This window comes from Calonectris borealis, chromosome W (genome assembly GCF_964195595.1).
Source record: "Calonectris borealis chromosome W, bCalBor7.hap1.2, whole genome shotgun sequence".
NCBI lineage: Eukaryota > Metazoa > Chordata > Aves > Procellariiformes > Procellariidae > Calonectris > Calonectris borealis.
The window spans coordinates 408757-414048 of NC_134351.1; the positions used below are offsets into that span (position 1 = coordinate 408757).

General features: G+C 46.4%; 1 long non-coding RNA gene across 2 annotated transcripts; it reads right to left on the reverse strand.

Annotated features, from left to right (window-relative positions):
* Positions 1–517: 517 nt before the first annotated feature.
* On the reverse strand, positions 518–5292 carry LOC142074729 (uncharacterized). 2 transcript variants are annotated; one of them, XR_012670682.1, is made up of 6 exons: positions 4710–5043; positions 3789–3852; positions 3230–3403; positions 3009–3124; positions 2029–2178; positions 518–1223 (listed from the first exon to the last, which is right to left on the reverse strand). It is a non-coding gene; the product is annotated as an uncharacterized LOC142074729 (long non-coding RNA). The 2 variants fall into 2 exon arrangements; XR_012670683.1 differs by having other exon boundaries at positions 547–1223; positions 3789–3855; positions 4710–5292.

Below are 5292 nucleotides of genomic sequence, written 5' to 3' on the forward strand. Positions count from 1 at the left end.
ATCAGGATGGGAAAAGGTGGAAAAGGAGAACAGGGAAGAGGCAGCTTTTGAAAGCGCTTTTGTATCTTCAATAGAGAGGTGTTTCGGGGGGGGGGGGGGTGAAGATTCTATAAACAGGGTTTCTTTGCATTTTACAAACCTTATCTATCATAGACGTTTACGCTTAACGTATTTACACATACCTCTATATGTATATTTAGTGAATATATTTATGTTTCACTTATACCCCCCTATTTCCCACTCATTATATATAATACCTGCTCAGACTAGATATCTGTCGACTTACATATTTTGACACTTAAATGTCTTTATAGACTTCTCTATTTAAACTTACATATATTTACACTTATCTCTTTATAGACTTAGATACCTATTTACACTTATAGATCATCTCTTAGATTACATACAATGCCTATTTAGGCTCTCTACATAACACGTAGTGAGTGTAGACAGCGGTATCTATTCAGACTTTTTTCTATTTTCAATTCCTTCATACATAAAATATATCATCCCTTTTGCATTTGGAAGTGCTTTCTTTTTTAATTTATATAGACGTGAGTTCTTTTTGTATTTTAAAACCCTATATACGTCTTCCGAATTTTTTTCTGCTCTAAAATCCTTTATATAATAGGGCAGGTATAGGTTCCTATTTTGAAATCCTTGTATACGTATAAAGGAATATTATTTTTCCATATATAGAACAAGGAGAGATTTTTCTCTATTTCGAGGCCTCACAGATAGATTTACAGTTTTTTAAAAATTTTTGAACCCCCCCAGGAATTATCAGGCATTTTGGGGCTGTGACCCCCTTTTTGGGGGGGGGGGGACGACCCCCCCTTCCCCACTCACCTGCTCCTCCACGGCATCATCAGCCCGCCGGTGATGTTGGGGTGCCCCAAATGACATCATCACCCCTCCAGGCCCCCAAACCCCCCTTTTTATTCAGCCCCCAAAAAGGCACAACAGGAGGGAAACGGCCCCAACCGGCGGCTCGTTACGTCAATAATGCCGTTGGCGTATGTACGCACGCACCCCCGCCAAAAAGGGGGGCTCCGCTAGAAAGATAAAGGAGGGGCAGCCCCCCCAAACGCTTGCAGCCCCCCCTTAGCCCCCGTCCCGCAGGCTGGCAGCCGGCCCCTTACCCTCAGCACGCCCAACGACCGGCAGGCAAACCCGGGCCGGGGGTCTCTCCTGAGCACCACGGGACGCTTACAGCGAGGCATCTGAAAAACAAAAATCCCAACGGATATTTCAGCACGTTAAAAAAACAGCACCGAAGGCAGCAGCGGAATTCGGTCAGGACAAGGGAGAGGGTAGCAGTCGAGCTAAAGGAGGATGCCAGGCAAACGGGTGTCCTGGTTTCGGCTGGGATAGGGTTAAATTTCTTCCTAGTGCTGTGTTTTGGATTTAGTAGGAGGAGAACGTTGATAACACCCTGATGTTTTCAGTTGTTGCTAAGTGCCCTCCTAGTCCAAGGACAGCTCCCGTGCCTACTGACTGAGCTAGGTACACAAGGTGGGAGGGAACACAGCCAGGACAGCCAGCCCAGCTGGCCAACGGGGTATTCCATACCATGTGACGTCATGCTCAGTATATGAAGGGTAGGCGTGATCCAGGAAGTACCGATCACTACTTGGTTATCGGTCAGCGCGGGTGGTGAGCAACTGCATTGTGCATCACTCATTTTGTATATTTTATCATTATCATCATTATTTTCCCTTTTTTTCCCTGTTCTATTAAACTGTCTTTACCTCAACCCACGAGTTTTTCCTCACTCTTACCCTTCCGATTCTCTCCCCGTCCCGCTGGGGGTGGGGGGAGTGAGTGAGCGGCTGCGTGGTATTTGGCTGCCTGCCGGGTTAAACCACGACAACGGGTCAGCTCGAAATACAACGCGGCCTTTAAAAGCTCGAGCGATTCGAACGCTCAAAATCCGCGTGAGGACTAATTGACGCGATTCTGAACGCGTCCTTCGTAGAGAAGTAAACGCTCTCGCTGGTGTCGGAAAACGCCCCGTCCCTTCCTTACAGCACCGCTGCCGGGAGATAACCCCGTGAGGCTGCAGGACAAGGGCGCGCCGTAATCAGCATCTACGCTCACGGATCCGCCGCCACAGCTCCAGCCCTTGCGCTGCTGCTGCTGCTGCTGCTGCGCATCTCGCTCGCTTGGCCGATAAAGCTGAAAGTGAAGCGTAAAACTTTGAAGAGTAAAATGAAAAAGAAAGAACAAATCTCAGCAATTCATTTTATGTAAACGTACGCGCACATTTTTAGCATACGTACAATGAGAAGGCTTATACCGTAAAAGTATTTCATTTTCCTTTTGCGTTAATTGAAATTGCGTAGCTGTGAATTCATGCCGTTAAATTATCTACCTCCAAACTACACAGCTATCGTTTGACCAGGGGTTTTGCGTGCGTTACGTGACTAGGAGCGGCGCCGAGACCGATGCTACCGAACTGCCGGGGAAAGGCGCCGTCGAAAGCGAGACAGAAATAAAGGACTTCAGAGCACTCTGCCAAAAGATCGGGAAAAAAGCCCGTAACGTTCAGTTGCCTCTCTTTTGAAACGTTTAGAGCAACTACCCAACTGCTTAAGCACACCTAATAAATTATACGCTACGGCTATTTGGCAGTTGCAGTTTAAACAACGCAAGTCAGTTTGGAAGTTATACAATTTTAACTTTCTTTTTAAAATTTCATTTACGATAGAAAAATCAGTGAGATAAGAGATCTCCCGTATGGTTTTACTCTTTTTTTGGGGGGGGGGGGGGGTGGGGGGGGGGTGGGGGGGGGCAGGCGGTGGGGAATATCAAATCCCCGGTGCTGCAATACATCAGGCTACCAAAAAGGACCGGCAGGTTTGCTAACGCTGTTGGCCGTAGCCGAGCGTGCGGAGGAACGCGTCTTTACGATCTCTCGACCGTTACACCCGAGAACCAAAGATCAGCCGTACGTCGACTATCGGAAGACGTACTGCGCTTGGGTCTGTGCAAGGAAATCGGCTTACCCCTTTTTTTTTTTTCCAGAGAGAGAGAGCGAAAAGTCTCCTTGCGGATGACTTCTACTGCCGAGCACGTCATCTCTGAAGATCCATTCTGATGGGAAGTTCGTAAAAGGCAACTCCTTTGAACGAGAAAGATTTCCATTCTGGAAAATCTCTTTCCAACCAAAGTCAAAATTACGCGCTGCAGGTTAAGGAAAAAGGACGCGATAGAAGCAGTAACTCACCAAAACCACATCAGGACTCTCTGTCGCTAGTTACGAGGCTGCTACCGCTTCTCGGGAAAGCCTGGAAAACGCACCGAAGCGACACCGATTTGTCCCGTGTTGTCCGCGCCTCTTCTTTGACCTTGATTGCTTTTAGCACAGATGCTAGCATCTCAGTAAGGTGTTCGAGTGCTCCTGTAAGGCATTTTAAACACTGACTGACTGAAAAAGCCTAAAGCTTTTATCGTGAAAACAAAGCCTCTTTCTCCCGAACATCCCAACTCTTACAAACGGTTCCTTTCCTCTTCTAGTCCAACGTTATTTTCACAGCACCCTTTCATAGCAAGCGCACAGAAACAGAAGACCGTGCTTGCAGGAAGAGAAAACAGACGGAGGGCAGCAAGCTTTGCATAGGCGTACCACGGTCCAGAACAGACCTCCTTTATTTTTAGTATTGGCGTTAAAATATTTCACATTAAAAAAATCACATAGAAGGAGAGCTGCCACGTTCCTCGTGTTAACTGTAAAGTCCGTGCTACAAGCACCTTAGGAAAAATGCAGACACGTATCACAGGCCTACCTTGTACTTGCAGACCACTACGGATCCTTTCCATCTGTCTCGTACTTTCACGGCAGTTGACGTTCTGCTGAGAGGAAAGGAAAAAAAAAACAAACAACGTTTAGCACAAAGCTTCTTTTGCCGCGAAGAGAACAACTGAGTGGAGGAGAAAGTATTTGGCATCGTCTTTGGTGCAGTTGTTGAGACAGGCCACTAGAACTTCTGCACGTTTTAGACAACCGTGCCTTTTTTTTGGCTCATCGGCAGCTTTAGTTTCGCTAGAACTCGCTTTCCTAGAGACGCGCAGGTGACGGGCACAGGTACCTACGTACGTTTTCTCAAGCCTAAGTAGAGCCGCGATTTCCTCACCCGATACGTCCCAAGTGGAGTATTTTTGTTAAAGAGTACGGCACCCCATCCGTCCTCGCAAACTCGCTGCGAAAGAGGAATCCTTTTTTCCAGGCCGTTTCTCCAAACAGTCGAGATCTTTGAAAACCGCAGTTGTTTTAAAACATTTGGAGCACGTTGCCAAACAACGCTTGGCAGTAAGACTTTGACGTGTTTGACGCACGCAAATCTAGGGTAACTCGCTACTTGCTTCCTGTTGTCGTTGTTCTTCCTTCAGAAATTCTACTTGTAGCCAAGTTATTCGCTACTGGTTCAAGCATTTACCTTCCAGCTATTACCAGCGCGTTTACACAGGCGAGGAACTAAATCGCTCTTCTAAAACTACCCGAGTGAAAATGACAGCCACGAAAGAGGAGCGACAGAGAAGGAAAGGAGAGGTCAGGCAGCAAGAGAGCTCTGCAGGCTGCCACCAGTCAACATCGCACTCTTAAGGAAAAACAAACAAACAAACAAACAAACAAAAAACCAAAGAAAAAAAACCCCAAAACACACAAACACAAAAACCAACAACAAAACAAAACTTTGACGTTGTACCTTTCTTTTCTTTTGGAGCTCGTCCCTGTCTCAGCTGATCGTCTCGACAGAGCACAAAGTGCAGATGATCCGTATCCCGATGACATCTGCACGCGATGAACACGTGTTCAGAAATAGTCCAGATCTGTAAGACTGGTGTCATTTGTGTGGTTCCAAGCATCATAACTCCATTTTACTGACCAATGCATTTGTGAGGAAACTAAGTAGCTTTTAAACGTAGCCTCTCCTTGGGGAGAAAAATGCGTTAGGGAGTGAAAAAAAGGATGATTCAGAGCTCCCAACCATGACGGAGCAGCGGGAAAACTAATGAAAGTGAAGACCAACAGCAGCAACGCGAAGCGGCATTTGGCTTCAATTCTGATCACGTACTTAAGCGGCTCTCCAAGTCTATACCTCCATCCTATGAACGACTAGCCCTTTTTTGGAAGGACCAACTTTTGTCCTTCAAAGTGCTAGATTGAAGACTCCACTGAACAGAACGTGGATTGAGCCACAGGACAACGTGCCATCGACGCTCTAATGAAAAAAAAATCACGTAAAAATCAAGTTGAAATATCAGCTTCCATCGTGTCTCATTCATTAC